The sequence below is a fragment of the Cygnus olor genome, chromosome 2, assembly GCF_009769625.2.
Source record: "Cygnus olor isolate bCygOlo1 chromosome 2, bCygOlo1.pri.v2, whole genome shotgun sequence".
In the NCBI taxonomy this organism is placed as follows: Eukaryota; Metazoa; Chordata; class Aves; order Anseriformes; family Anatidae; genus Cygnus; species Cygnus olor.
Window position 1 is genome coordinate 12,443,697 of NC_049170.1, and position 17,092 is coordinate 12,460,788.

Below are 17,092 nucleotides of genomic sequence, written 5' to 3' on the forward strand. Positions count from 1 at the left end.
TTCCACATATGTCAATCTATGTCTATGATTTCAAGTCTTAAAAATACGTCAAAAAGCAAATTTCATATGTACAATTTGATGATGAATAAGGTACAATATTACAGACATCCCTACACACACAACACACAGCTGTTGAACATGGAAAGGAAGGTGATATAGCTGGTTAATGAGTTATTAATATTTTTTAAGAATTCTCTCAAATATTTAAAGTAATATGACTTTAATGAGTCCTATCCAATTGGTGACTTTTCCTTTGCTGAATATTCTCTCCAGGGTAAACTGCGTCATTAATATTAATTAGGAATTGTGTAGCCAGTTACAGCCACCCACTAGATCAGGTTGCCCAGGGCCTTGTCCAACCTGGTCTTGAACACCTACAGGGATGGGGCATCCACAGCTTCTCTGGGCAACCTGTGCCAGTGCCTCACCACCCTCTGAGTGAAGAATTTCCTCCTAACATCTAATCTAAATCTCCCCTCTTTTAGTTTAAAACCATTACCCCTTGTTCTATCATTATCTGCCTGAGAAAAAAACATTGTTCTCCATATTTTATAAGACCCCTTTAAGTATTGAAAAGTTTCAATAAGGTCTCCCTGGAACCTTATCTTCTTCAGGCTGAACATCCCTAGATCTCTCAGCCTTTCTTTATAGGAGAGGTGCTTCAGCCCTCTGATCATCTTCATGGCCCTCTTCTGGACTCACTCTAACAGCTCCACATCCTTCTTGAGCTGGGGGCCTCAGACTTGAATGCAGGACTGCAGGTGGAGCCTCACAAGGGCAGAGCAGAGAGGGACAATCACCTCCTTTGTTCTGCTGGCCACTTCTCTGTTGATGCAGCCCAGGATGCAGTTGGCCACCTGGGCTGCAAGCGCACACTGGTGGCTCATGTTGATCTTTTCAAGTACTGGAACCCCCAAGTCCATCTCTGCAGAGCAGAGAATCCATTCATCCCCCAGCCTGTACTCATGTCTGGGTTTGACCCAACACCAGTGCACCACCTTGCATTTAGGCTTGTTGAACCTCATTAGGTTCACATGGTCCTACTTTTCTAGCTTATCCAGCTCCCTTCCTGGACATTGGTCAGTCTTCCCTTGTTAACTGATGCAGTGACTTTGTCATAGATAGCTACCAGATAGGTCAGGCAGGATTTGCCCTTGGCAAAGCCACGCTGGCAGTCTCGGATCACCTCTTTGTCTTGCATGTGCCTTGACATTGCTTTCAGGAGGATCTGTTCCATGGCCTTTCCAGGCACATACGTGAGGCTTACTGGTCTGTAGTTCCCTGGATCCTCCTTTCTACCCTTTTGTAGTGGGTTTACATGGCAAGGTTTTGGTAGCAGGGAGCCATAGGGGTGGCTTCTGCAAGAAGAATCCAGAAACTGCCCCATGTCAGATAAGGGCCCCACCACTGGCCAGAGCCTGGCCAATAAGCGATGTTGTTTACGCCTCTGTGAGAGCATATTTAAGAAAGGGGGGGAAAAATGTGGTAGAACAGCAGCTGGGAGTGAGAGAGGAGTGAGAAACAGCCTTCCAGACACCAAGGCCAGTGAAGAAGGAGGGGGAGGATGTGATCCAGGGCAGGAGCTGAAGTTCCCCTGCGGCCTGTAGTGAGGCCCCTGGTGGAGCAGGCTGCCCCCTGCAGTCCATGGTGTACGACGGTGGAGCAGCTTTCCATACTGCAGCCCGTGGAAGAGACCACAGTGGAGCAGGTGGATTTGTCCTGAAGGTGGCTGCAGCCTGTGGAAGACCCCTGCCAGAGCAGATTCCAGGCCAGACCTGCAGCCTGTGGAGAGGGGACCAAGCAGGAGCAGGTGACCTGTCAGGAACTGCTGCCCGTGGGGAACCCGTGCTGGAGCAGTTTGCTCCTGATGGATGGACCCCATGGTATGGACCCATATCTGGACCAGTTCTTGAAGAGCTGCTGCCTGTGGGCAGAAGAGCTGCTGCCTGTGGGCAGCCCCCACAGGATCAGTTCAGGAAGGACTGCATCCCGTGGGAGTTACCCCACGTGGAGCAGGGGCAGAGAGTAACTGTGAAGGAGTGGCGGACACCAAGTGCTATAGACTGGCCACAACCCCCATTCCCCTGGGAAGCCAGAGAGGAATCAGAAGAGGGTGAATGGGGGAAAGGTGTTTTTGGTTTCTTTTCTTTGTTTTTCACTTCTCTAGCCTGTTAGTAATAGGCAATAAATATTATTTTGTCCCTTCTCTGAGTCTGTTCTGCCCATCACGATAATTGCTGAGCGATCTCCTTGTACTTATGTCAACCCTTGAGCCCTTTCCATTGTATTTTCTCCCCCTTTCCCTTTGAGGAAAGGGAATGAAAGAGTGGTTATGGTGGAGCTTGGCTGCCCACCTGAGCAAAACCACCACACCTTTTTTAAAAACAGGAGTGATGTTTCCCTTTTGGTCTCAAACCTGCTCTTAGCTTACAGTGGGAGGGACTTTTCTCCTCCAGCCCTCATCTTCAGGTTTAGGGAAACAAGAGACTTGGGAAGCCTGACTGGCAGTGAAGACAGAGACAAAGAATTTGCTGAGTACCTCAGCCTTCTCCATGTCTGATGTTACCAGTTCTCCCTTTTCCTTTGTCAGAGGGGGGTGCACTCTCCTTGGCCTTTCTTTTCTGGCAAATGTACCTGTAGAATACCTTCTTGTTATTTTTTGTATCCCTTGCCAAGCTCAGTTCCATCTGTGCCTTGGCTTTCCTGATCTCATCCCTGCACATCTGGACAGCATACCTGTAGTCTTCCCAGGCCACATGTCCCTGCTTCCACTGCCTATGCATTTCCTTCTTGCACCTCAATTTGATCAGCAGGTACAGAAACTGAAATTTTTTACACTACCTTATTTGACTTGGTAATTGGGCATGTAAAATTGAAATTAAAACTGTACTTCTGTTTCCAAGAAGTCTTCTCAAGACCTTCTTGAAGTAAACTAGTTATTAAAAGCCTGACATAGTAATGTCAAACCCTTTGTAAAGAAATAATTCTGCCTTTAGAGCAAATTTAACTTTCCCATAATAAATAAAACCTGGGATCCCACAGGGAATACAAAGTCTCATATTAAGTATCATTAAGTAAACACCATCCATTCTATGTAAGAAATGATATGAGAATGTGTGGGAAAATTGTGTATGCTCATAGTATCTCATAAAATATCTAACACAGAAACACGAGGGCCAACTATGGTAACTTTTGCATGATTCAGTTTGGGAACTTTGTACTCTCTTGCTTTTTCTTATCATATTATGTCTTTTAGCTATTCATAGGCAGTGTTTTCTTTGGGAGCTTTGCTGATGTTTATTTATAAATCACCATATTCTACCTGATTGCCCTATTTAACGTCTATTCCATATGTGTATATATTATTGCTCAGAGAGCTTGAGGCCAAGGAGCCTGTTCCTTGGAGCCTGTTCCTTTTGGAGCCAAAATCCAATCTATTTCATAGCTAAACTGCTACATTTTAATAGAGCATATTTTCTAGAAGCTGGACTGTGGTCCATGCCACTATAGTTCAAGCGGACATCAACTTTCAAGGTCCAGTACAGGAATATAACCCAAGCTGGCTAGCTTCTAAGAGACCTTGTATAGTGTCTTCAGTATCTCATTAGATATGAGAAGGAAACTGAAAAACTGCAGTTCCTGTAGCCACAGGATTAATTAGAGCTCTTCCTGGCTTTTGTACAACTTTTATTCACCTGCTATAATTCCACTGAAGTTCAAATGCCTTCATGTACCATCCACTCTGAGATGGATGAGAACAAACATTGTCACCACTGTACCTCATTTCTAATTTTTTGATATTTCTGTTTTATCAATCAATATCAGTAAAGTATATATCTACTAATCTATCTAGTGAGCTCTTAACATAGATGACATGACTGTTATATCTGATGGCAAAAAATCAAGTATAGCACATTTACAATGGCTTTTTTCTGAATGAAAAACCAACAAATATTAATTGCCAAATTAGAAGAGAATGATTTCAGCAATAGTAGGCTGCTATCGCAAGGCGCATTTCATCAAAGAATCTCCAAGACTCATATAAACATGAATAGCTTGATTTAAAACAGAAGCAAATGAGTTGCAGGAGGCAGGAGACATACAAAACTTTTATCACGTTCATTCACATTATATATTTTTCAAGGCACTTATTGGTATGTTGGTTTTCTTTCTTTGTTGGCTTGTTTGTGTGTGGGCTTTTTGTTTGGTTGGTTGTTTGGTTGTTTAATTAGAAGCCAGAATGTGAACTGTCTCAGAGAAATGAGATCTGCAGGAATTCTTTGTTCAATATTTTATTTTTTCAGTATTTTGGTGTGAACCTAGATCTCATAAAGTGCCATAGGAGCTTTGAAGTTTATAAAACAAGGTCTTGATTTTACATTCATTTGAAAAATAGCTCATCTGCCACATAAGCAACATGGTTTACATTTGCCTTTATATGACAGCCCAGTCATCTTAAGTTCATGTGGCCAGAAAGAATTATAGCACGAGTGATACAAATGTGAGATAGAGATGGAATTGTGGCTCTACAATTTATTAAATTATATATATTTTATTCAAAATTGGCACATCTAATTCTCAGGGCTACTATAATATAATTTAACTTTTTTTTTTTTTAATTAAATCCAGTGTTCCTCTGTCTAGTAACAAACACACAAGACACTAGCACAGCACAACATGAACAGTATAAATAGAATGTGGGAAAACAGAAAAAGAATGTATGTAAAGCACACATTTATATATATCTCCATAGTAAAGTACAGATATTTACTTATTTTTTATAGTTTATATATACGGGTTAATTGCAATACCCAATAATTTACACTATCATTACAGAGATAAATTACATATTTATATACATGAAGTAGGAACATAGGAGTATATCAGAACTATGAGTCCTGTGCTTCTTGTCTGAGAGGTCAGGCAAGGAGGATTTTGATCATATTTATTGTTTATTTCAATTTCCAGTGCAATACTGAGTACTACAGTAAGTACCTTATTCCCCAGAGTTACCTAGTATCTCAATTTAGTAGAATCAATGTAACAGCACCAGATGACCAAAATATTGCTAATAGACTTGGTGCCAGGTAAATGGTGTTGGAAATTCAGGTCCAAGATGCCACAATGTGTTTTTATGTGCTATATATGGCTTTTTAGATCTCCCTTTGGTAAAGCATAACCAAGTTAGAGAACCCTGATTAATACATGTTTGTCAGAATACAAGATTATCAATATGGCCCTGTCTTGTTCCCTGTATGTCTTCTAAATTTATGTAAAATATATTTATGAGGCTATGAAAAAATAATTCCCAGAAGAGAAACCAGTACTGGCATTTGATGACTAGAATTATTAGTAAAATTCTATGTAATACCTTTATAATAGGAAAATAAAAATTCTATGCAACATAAATATAGGAAACACAAACTAGCAATTAATTTCCCCATAAACTTCATTCAGTCCCCTTTCATCTCAGTTTGGCACTTAAGTCCATTTACTCTTCTATTTAAAGTGTAGTTTGAGGATGGTTTTGACAGTGAGGGACTAACTGGTCTCCCTTTCACATAAGTTCCTGCTGAGTGCCCGGGCTGTGTTATCCTCCTCTCTCTTCTCTCCCTAAATGCTACAAATTTAACTCTAAATGATCAGAAATCCACTTTACATTTTTTAAACCTGTCTTCATATACTAGACGCACCTTTATTTTTTTCAAACTTTCCTGGGTATTTAAAGTAGTAAAAAATTGTCTCTTTTGAAGTATTTATTCTGGGAAATGGATGCTTATTGTATATCCCTCAAAACCCTGCAGTTAATCTCCCTCTTCCTAGGCTTTAATGTGCAGAACCTAAACTCACGTTGATTCAGCTAGGAAAGTTAATGGTGACATAGTTACCATCGTGTAACAGAACTGAAACTCTCATTTTAACATCTTGGTCCTTTCACACAGAGTTTTTTTTGTTGTTTTTTTTTTTTGTTGTTGTTTTGTTTTTACATTTTACTTGTAGTGTTACATAAAATACACATGCATGACAAGTTTGGAGGTAAACAGCCCCAGTACCAAGGCCCTTTCGTAGCCTTGTGTAGGTAGGGGACTGCAGGAATTAACCCTTAGATTTCTGAAGACTATGTCTTATTTATTTATTTATTTATTTATTTATTTATTTTTGTTTCTTGTTGTCCTTCATGTCCAACACTCCCTGCATTCCTGTATTGTTGGTTTCAAGAGGAGGTTATAGAGCATCTCATTCAAATAACTGCACTGCCTTCAGAGAGGTGGAATTCATAGTTCTGAGGGTGGGTGTAAGTCAACCATCTCTTTTGTGGCTTCTCAAAGCCCTAGTCTATCATATGAGTTGGAAAACTCACTGATGTTGAACCTTCTTTAGAAAGGGGGAAAACAGACTCAATTCAGAGTTAAGAACCGAAAGCCTAGCTTTTCTTATTGCAGTAAAAACTTCTTTTTATTAACTTTCTAAAGAGACATTACTGATTTTTAAAGTTTTGTTAATTTTTACTGGACTCTGTAAACCACACAATCACTAAAAAAAAAAAAAAATTAATTCAAAGGTTTTCATCAAATAAAAATCAAAAAGCAAAAGATTTCTCTCAAAAAACATTATCTGATCTTGCTAATTTTTGTCAGTTTTGCCTTACAATAGTCTTGCAACTAAGTGCAACTGAATGTTTTGGTGATTTTCTTCTAATTTTGAAAAGTCTATAAAACAATCAGGGAATGGGACAAGTGGTTAATTATCAGTGGTTTACTTGAAATGTGCACCACTTATGTCGAAGTTTTTAATTTGCAATTTTAATTGATCTACAGTCTCAATAACTTTCTTTTTTTTTTTCTTTTTTTTTTCAAGATGGAACTATGGGCTCTTTTCAAGACCACTGAAAGGCCCTCTGGAGGGGAGGTCCTTAGAAGACTCACCGGCTTCTTTCCACTGTGCTCAGCAGCACACGTCAGGGTGCCCTGCCAGGGTGGCATCAGCAGTAGCAGCAAGGCTGAAGAAATATCAGCAATGTTCCCAGTGCTCTCCACCTCTGGAAGGAGGTAATGAATGGACTAAGTGCCAGGCAGGCAACCACAGTGTGGTTTTGTCAATGCTTGTAAATCAGACCAGCAATGCACTCAACTTGGTGAGATTTTCTTCTAAGGAGCAAGTCTAATGCCTTTTTTTTTTTTTTTCCTACTATTATTGTATATGTACAATAATACTTTCTGAAAGGTCAAATTTGTACATGGGGTACAAATGTAGCAGCCATGACAATGAAAAATAAGATGTTAAGTCTCTTGTTAAAATAATTACACTGTCATTTCATGAATCATTCATTGTCTAAATTATCACATGTTAAGAATAGGCTTATATTAAAGGATATGCTTTAAAATGTTTCTTTTCTATTCCTTTTCTGCTCTGAATGAAGGTCTTATTTAATAAATCTAGCAGAAAATTCTTCTCTCTGTGACTGTTTAAATGGCTGTATAGATACATGGATGTAATTGAAAACAGAGATTTCCATTGGTGAATAATGAAGGCAAATCTTTCCCGGCATGACATTGTTTTTAACATGTCAATAAGCAAGTGTGCTATTCTGAAAAATAACTAAAGAGGTAACAATGAATACTATATCTAGATCATTCTACATAAAATGAAAAATGAATCTGAATTTAAAAGAGAAAGAATTACCTATATTTTTTTCTAATATTTGAACATGTTGCTATCACTTCTTCACCAAATTCTATATTATTTTTTAACAAAACAAGACAAACAAAAAACAAAGTCCTGCATGTAAAATGTAAAGCCCGCAAACATTTTACCACAATGGCAATATTGGCTATGTGAGAATTTGCCTCAAGTTAAGCAAGACTGTTTAGACATCTAAATAAAGCAATGTGTGCTGTCAAATGCTCTAGACTTGATCCAACAGCAGTAAATCATGTACAAGTACATCACTAAAAGAAGTTTCCAGAACTTTGAGCAACCTGATCTAGTGGTAGGTGTCCCTGTCTGGGGAAGGGGGGTGGGGGAGTGGGGGAATCAGATGATCTTTAAGGTCCCTTCCAATCCAACCCATCCTATGATTCTATGAACTTCCTGTGAATAACTTTTGTATGACTTGTAGGATTGTTAGATTGGTGCATCTTCTATTTTACTTCAGTATGCATCAAGACTCTTTTCTATCTCCTTCTGTAAATACTTGTACAACCATCTTTTTCTGTACCTAACTTATTAGAAACTTGAAGTGTAAAAAGCAAAATGTAATAATCAATAGTTATCATTTAGATTTTCTACAGTCCACCCCAGTGTACCCTAGTGCTTCATCAAAAACCTCTGAGTTTTTGTTGTTGTTTTTCCTGATGGATTTTTTGATAGGATTTTCAGGCAACACTTTTGAGAGAAATGGTACTGGTAAGAGAAGTGCCTGGGGCAAGAGGTTAGAACTTCTGAATATAGCAAAGACATCTTTCAGCCACCTTAGTTATGTATTAGTATAAACTGGATACTCAGATAGTGCTGCAAGATATAGGATGCTGTACTGAAAGCTAGTAAAAATATATCTAAAGAACAAAATAGAGAGAGAGAAAAAAAACAAACAAACTCAAAGGCCTGGTTCTATTTCTACAATGAACCCTCCACGTGTAGGGCATTTCCCTCAGACAGAGATTCAAATGTAAAGATGGTTCTGTAGTGTCAGCACAGAACCAGCATGGTATCACCACTGTGGAAGAAAATTTATCTTTTATGGAAGGAGAAGAAGAAATGAATGGATAGGTGAATCCCACAAGTACTTTTTCCTTTAGCAGATGTAGATAAACTATTCCCATGAAAATTTTAGAGAAATTTTACCTTTTTTTTTTTTTTTTTTTTAATTCTCTTTTCATCAGAATCTACAACAGCCAGAGGACAGTAGCTGAGGTTCCTGTTTCATTTCAGCTGACACAACCTTGTGGACTGTTGGACTTGCTCAGATGCAAACTGGATAAGAGGGAAATTTCTTATCTGCAAAGGAAAAAAGTAAAGAAATGCAATTAAAACAACTAAAAATCAAAATTTTCTCTCTCTTTTCTGACCAAATCATAATAATGCTAGAATCACATAGTCTAACTTTGATAGCCGATCTTGAAAGTACTATTGGAGTTTTGGTTCTCAAATTCTCCTGCAACAGAAGTGCAGTAAAAACATGGTATTTGTGTTTGAGGAAAAATTGGATTGGATTTCTGGGAAATTAAGAAGCTTGAGGTGAAGCCAAAAATGAGAAAACAAGTAGGTATTGTAATATCCTTCAGTGTAAAGTGTAAAATTACCTTTGGGAATCTTGTCTGAGTTTATCAACCGCCTTCACTAATACACTTAGAGCAACATAATGTGATGTTACTTGCAAAATTGATCTTGGGACAAATCCAGTCAATTTTAAGGACATAAAATTCTATAGCAGAAACTAAGGGCCTTTGAAGCATTATTCAACTAGCAGCACCTCTAGTAGAACTACAAGCAGACATTAGGGACCAAAAAAATTTTGAAACTAGGAAGAAAATGATAATGAAGCAGTAAATTTAGGGATGAGAGAAAAAATATATGCAGCATCAAATAAAATTTCTTAAGTAAGGCAGAATGAATCAGAGACACATATGAAACAGGCAAGTGAAGGATCCTGAATATACAGTTGAAATAACAATAAGGCATGGAAGAAGAAAGTTAGGAATCAGTGTAAATGACAGTAGTTGCTACAGACAGGATTGCTCTGGATGATAGAAGAATATACTGTTAACAACCAAACATCATAAATGCAAACTGAATAATATAATTTAGAAGACTTCAAACAAGTGAAAGACAATTTTGAAAATATAGTCACTGGAAAATCAAAAACAACAGGTTTTGAAAGAAAAGAGCAGAAAGGCTCCAGTTTTAATGTAGTCCAACTTCAGTGCAACAGCTAGCAAGGGCTACACATCTCAATGTTAGCTAAGGTACTTACACTGTAAATAATTTTTCTCTTAAAAATACACTTTCAGCCACTGAGCATTTCATTTACCTTTAGGCAGAAGTTACATATCCTGGACACTGCTCTGCAAGAATGCAAACACATGCATTTTTTTTCCTCTGATACAGAGAAGACAAAGCACTTAGTGAATAACAAAAGCACATAATTGATGTGATTGGAAGCAGCTTCTGAGACTGTCTCTCTCATTCAACCCCCTTCTCAAAGCAATGTCGTCTACAGCAGGTTGCTCAATGTTGTGTCTAGTCTGTATTTGAATACTTCTAAGGATGGAGACTCCACGACTATCCAAGCAACCTGTGCCGATGTTCAGTCACCCTCTTAAAAATAAGTAAATAAATACACATCTAAATGCAGTTTTCTGTATTTCAATTTGTGCCTATAGCTGTCTGTATTGCCACTGAGCACCAGTAAGAAGAGTCTGTCTTTCTATCCCCACCCCCTTCCCCCCAGTCAGATATTTGTACACATTCATAAGATTCCACCTGAGTCTGCTGTAGTTGGGTCTGAGCAACCCCAGCTCTCTCAGCATCTCCTCATTTGTCAGATTCTCCAAATCACATCATATTTGTGTCTCTTCAGTGAACTTTGTCCATGTCTCTTGATTACTGGGGGTCACCACTCGTGATTTAGCTTCAGCTGGGCTTTGTGCCACTGGTCATAACCTTGACTACATTAGTTACCTTCTCTTTAATGTTAGTACATATTAGAACTCACATGTTAGTTTATATATACTTACAGCAATTACTAATCACTCTGTTTTCAACTGAAAATGGCCTCACTGCAACATAGTTTGCCCCTTTCACTCTAAATTTACATGTTTCATAAATTAATAAATAACGGCATAAATCTCATTCTAATCTCCCTTGAAAAATTTTCTGGAGAGATTTTACTCTTGCAGAATAAAAAGTTCCATTTGGGATATAGATAGATAGATAGATAGATAGATAGATAGATATGTGCTTCTTTCAGACTAGGCATATACTTTTGAAGATAATTTTAAATTCTCTTCAATTCTGTTCATTTCACAGAGTGATCAGAGTGCACAAAGTGAATTCATTATGGATGAAGTTTGACTGGAAATTTTCTGACCAATATTGAAGACATAAAATACCCTGGAATTTTCCGAAACCCTTTTTTCATGCTTTGGGTTTTTCACAGTTTACCACCACAGTTTACAGTTTTGCTAGGAACACATAAATCCTTTCTGAACTGGCATTAAAACAATTTCTTTGAATGAACTCAGCACATTCTTGAAATGGAGTTAAACTGGGCTGTATAATATGCAGATCCTAAAGAAAAGAGAAAGAGATCTGCACACATACTGCATTTTAAACCTAAAATCACCACTCCTGCACTGTGTGAGAAGCAATGCTCAAAGGTAGTTAAGGTAATAAAATTCCAGTTCCCTTGAAAGTCACTGGAATATGGTCATTACACATTAAAACTCCTTTTAAACTCCTGAAGTCCATCTTTCATTTGTTTCATATTCATTCATAGCATAAGACTGAAGTGATCTTCAGGTAATCATTCAAGGCCAAATGTTCCCTCTCACTTTCTGGGTGAGTAGTCCTATACTCTTCACATTGATACACTCACTTCAATTGAAGTGCTTGGGATAGAAAGCACTCAAGGAGGCTTGATAAAACCTCAGTGAAGTCTTAAATTTCCAATTGACTTCAGTAGGCTTCTGATAAAGCTGACTGAAAACATCTATCAAAGCCAAATACTGTACAACTCCCATGATCACATATTTTAAAAATAGGGTGCAGTATTCTATGCCGTAAAAAACAAAGAAAATCAAGAGCATTAGTATGTTTTTCAGAGATGTGTCAAAATCCATCTTAAAATGTTTGGAATTTTTTTGACACCATTACTCTAATGGTAACACCAAACCTTACTGTTTAATATCACTTTTTCTATTCCCCAGGTAAACATTGCTGAAAAATATTTTCACTTAAGCAACATAAGTGTCCCAAGGCTAGATAAAATATATTTCTGTTATGCTTGAAAGATGTTTGTTTAACCTAGTATTAAAATCCTTCAGTTTTTGAGACTGTAAAAGTAATCTATTTCAGTGCTTCACCTGTATACGATGTTAGATTTTTTTCTTAATTGAGAAGTTAAACTTCACTCACTGTTGTTATAACTAAACTACTAAACTTTTTTTTTTTTTTTTTTTTTTTTTTTTTTTTTTTTGTGGACACAAGGAACATTTTATTCTCTTTCTTTGTAATTTATAAACATTTTTCATAATTATTGTCTATTTTCTATATCTTATTTGTGTAGCCTAAATAATCTTGGTTTTCTCAAACTTTCCTTGTAGAAGTCCACTTCTTGTAGAGATCTGAGCATCCTCATTATTTTTGTATTACATTACTGTACTGTAGACCCACTGGAAATTTTACAAGTTTGTCCCAGAGTAAGTCATATGATGTATATGAGACAGAGCACATAAGCTGTTGGGTAAGAGACAGAAGCTCCTGCCACCCTGGTGTCCTGTGATATTATTTGTGTGGTGAGTGTTGAGAACTTATCATATAACTGTACCTAGATTCCTCTTTTAACAAGGAGATTGAAAGAAAGACTTTTTGAGTTGACAAGTAAAGTCAGCAAATAACTGCAATGGTCAAAGTAATGTGTTAAAAACTTTAAAGAATAAAAACATGAAAGGTATCAGCATCATCTTTTGATAATTTTTCTTGCAACAACAGACCAATAATTTTGTTGTTTTTTCACCTTTATGGTAATAAAGGTGAAAATGGGCTCTGGGCTCCCCAGTACAAAAAAGACAGGGATCTCCTGGAAAGAGTCCAGTGGAGGACCACAAAGATGATACGGGGCCTGGAGCATCTTCCCTGTGAGGAAAGGCTGAGAGACCTGGGTCTGTTCAGCCTGGAGAAAAGAAGACTGAGAGGGGATCTCATCAATGTGTATAAATACCTGAGGTGTGGGAGACAGAGGGATTTGGCCAACCTCTTTTCAGTGGTTTGTGGGGACAGGACAAGGGGTAATGGCCACAAGATAGAGCACAGGAAGTTCCGCACCAACATGAGAAAGAACTTCTTCACAGTGAGAGTAACAGAGCACTGGAACAGGCTGCCCTGGGAGGTTGTGGAGTCTCCTTCTCTGAAGATATTCAAGGCCCGCCTGGATGCCTACCTGGGCAGCCTGCTCTAAGGAACCTGCTTTGGCAGGGGGGTTGGACCCGATGATCTTTCAAGATCCCTTCCAACCCCTTCAATTCTGTGATTCTGTGATTCTGTGAATATGAGGTTTTCCTATTACTTCTTATGTCCATTGCTATGCATAAGACACTTTGGGGGTTTGGTTTTCCTGAGTGTTCTTACATTTTTAGACAAATATATATGTACATATTTGCAGTCATTTTTTTTTCTTTTTCTTAAAAAGATCTTCCTCCTCAAAGCTTAATCCCCTCTCAGGATGACTTTATAGGCAGCAGCTTTATCCTCTTTCAACCCTTGCTTTGCTAGACTAAATAGGTCACACATACTAGCTCACACTTTGATGACAGATACTGCATTCCCAGTATATTTAAGTACTTTATCTCAGCATCAGTTCCAGACAGAGCTCATCTTTCCTTTCAGTCCCTTGTAAACCCAGTCTCCAGATCCACTTCCATTACTTAGACAAAAGTCCTCGTGACTTTCATCTAAGACTCGTGATTGTCTTTTGCGTGTGTTCTTGGTATGAATATTATCCAATTTCATTGAATACAATCCTTTTAATTTTTTTCTGGTGAGGTTGTTTTATCAGAGACAATGAGAAATGTCTTGACTGAGCAATCAGGATAACGTAAGACAATGTTTCAAATTGGTATAGTGCAGTTATTTTTTTTTTTTTTTTTCCACACAGATGTACTTTCTTTAATTGTCCTATGTTATTTGGAGATGAGTTGACATGGCTAAGCAATATTCAGGGGACCATCTGTAACTTAAAAAGGAAACAGAATATAGAATCATTGGATCATTAAGGTTGAAAAAAGACCTCAAGATCATCTGATCCAACCATCACCCTGTCACCAATGTCACCCACTAAACCATGTCCCTAAGCACCACATCCAAACTTTCCCAGGGACGGTGACTCCACCACTTCCCTGGGCAACCCGTTCCATTGCCTGACTACTCTTTCTAAGAAGAAATGTCTCCTAATTTCCAACCTAAACCTCCCCTGGTGCAACTTGAGGACATTTCCTCTAGTCCTATCACTGGTTATCTGTGGGAAGAGGCCAACGCCCAGCTCCCCACACCTTCCTTTCAGATAACTGTAGAAAGCAATAAGATCTCCCCTGAGCCTCCTCTTCTCCAGACTAAACAATCCCAGTTCCCTCAGCTGTTCTTCATAGGATTTGTGTTATATCAGGGAATACCTGTTTTTTAAAAAAACACAGCTCCACAACGCTTTCAAATTATCAGGCCCAGACTGTTCCAAAGAACCATTCTCACTCTCTGATTCTGTTTTTCCAGGTGAATACTGATGAATCTTATCTAGTTTGGATTCACATCTCGAGTGTCATTTGATCTTTAAGTAATAACTTCAGATTTAGACTCAATTTACATCTGTGTGTAACAACACTTTAATGGGTTTATTTCTGAAAGTAATGTTTGGCCTTTAAATAAACAAGTATGATGTGATCACAAGAATCAAAGTTCAATTTTGTTGTTACATTATGTATGGATAGATTCTATGAGGTTATGAAATGGTAAGCAACAGTGGGAGCATTTCTTTTTGCATCTTCAAGAGATTCAAAATTCAAATGCTAGCTGATGAAAAATGAAAATGTATCATTTTTATCTACACCAATATATGAATATATATGAAACACACATTTCATTTATGCTTTTCTTGAAAGTTTATGTATTGTATATAATAAATGGATTTCAAAAACTACATGTCAATGAGGAAATGAGTATGACAAATTAATTGCATCAACTACTCTGATCATGCTTATTCTTTTTCCACATAAGCCATTTTTTTCCACAAATGTATTTATTGGATATTTCAAAAGGTAATTCCAAGAATTCTGGATTGCTTATGAGTTCAATGTGATATCCAATACAAGAATTTCAGAATTTGAGCTAGTAAAATATTTTGAGCATGAAATCTGCTATATTTCTTTCTTTCTTTTTTTTTTTTTTTTTCTGTTTGTTTTTATTTTGTCTTAGGTTCTAAAAATATTTAGTGGAATAAGTAATGGAATAACAGATAAAATAAAATAAAACTATTATTTTAGGTCAGCCTCTGCACTCGTCAACTCTTGACTCAGATTACACTGGACTACTTCCTGAGCAAATCCATTCTCATAGATGCACAGAGCATAAAAAATCTCTTCTCAGTTTTGCTTCTCTTTCCTTGGAACCTCTGAGATTTTTGCACTGAGGATATTCATAAATATATGGTTGTTTCTTTACACCTGATCCTGTGAGGTACTGGAAAAAGGCAGATGAGCTCCTCAGCCGCCCACTGATGCTACTTATCAGGATGGAATCCTTAAAAAAAAAAAAAAAAAAGTATAATACAAGGGATGTAATTTGTACTTGAGAACATCCTTTAGTTTTGAAATATCTCTAAGCATTTTATCTCTTATAGGTTAGACATTGATAGTATCCATCCAGGGATACAGGATCCAGGGATACAAAAAATCAACTCCCATACTTGGAACCTTACACTCTTTATTGAGGTATGATGCTCATATTAAATATCTACAGTAGTTATTGTAGAGTTTCTTGAATTAGAAGTGGGAAAAGTTTGCACAATACACAGTAGGAATGTATTTTTCAGGTAAAACATGGATAGACAGAAAAAAAATATTTCTCATAAACAACGGCAATTTGTCTGTAACACCACTTACAAATGAACATCTTACAACAGCTTAAATAGCACATTCTTTTAAAAACAGATCTATAACATTGTTTTCACTTTTCCTTCAGTACAGTAAGTTTATTTGAATCAGGCTGAATAATAGTGACCTAAGGGAAAAAAAAAAAAAAAAGTTTTAAATATATAAATAAAGATTTGGTGAAGTGTAAAATAATATAATTCATCTAAGTCGTCAGAAAAATAAAATAAAATAAAATAAAATAAAATAAAATAAAATTAAATTAAATTAAATTAAATTAAATTAAATTAAATTAAATAAAAAAGTGATGATACTCCCTTCAAGTTCACATGAAGATCTATTGCAGTAAAGGAATAAACTACTTTCATTTGAAAAAAGCCTGGCGTGATTTGATGAATCAAGACAAGTTGGATAGACTGTTTGTTAGGATTTCTGCTCAATCAGTCTGCGAAAAAATGAAAACATAAGCATTTTTCAACCATATCTGTCTTTCAGCAGGTTAACAGTGGTAAAATGTGAACATTGTTTCATACTGGCCCATCGGTAAACAGGGAAAGACATCAGCTTAGATTACGATACTGCTAGCTGACAGCAATCAAAATCTCACCGACCCCACCAGTTCGCCTGACACAATGAAAAAATATGACAATCCAGATAATTTTCTTCTTTTACAGCATAATAGTAAGTCTGGTGTTGAATGCAAAAGAGATTAAAAATAATCATTCAAGGAGATCCACTTCAGTGATAGGTAAGTGTAAATAATAACAACAGCCCTAATGATAATACTGGAATGATTTGCGATAGAAATGTCTGCTCTCAGAAAATAATTTCTCAAAGCAACTGTGAAAACTTAATAGTCTAAATATGTCAGATAGATCTTAGTTATTTTAAGTTAATGTGTTTCATTAGAGTTTATTATACTGTAAATTCCACAGGGGGGAAAAAAAAAAAAAAAGATTAAATATTGATGCATAGTCAGTACATAAAAATCCTAAAAAGACAAGTTAAATGGTTTAAAATGTGCTTAAGATAATTGAAAATAAAGTCTTCCTAAAGCTGGGTTCATCTTTATACCACAGTTGATGATATAAATGGTTTTCAATCTACACTGCTAGTGAAAATTAGAGATTTTGGTTCTGAATGTACTATTCTTCTGTTAGATCAATATTCCTAACATTAAAGATAAATTCATGCCTTTTTGTTTCCTTGCAGCATCTGTTTTATGGGAGCAACAC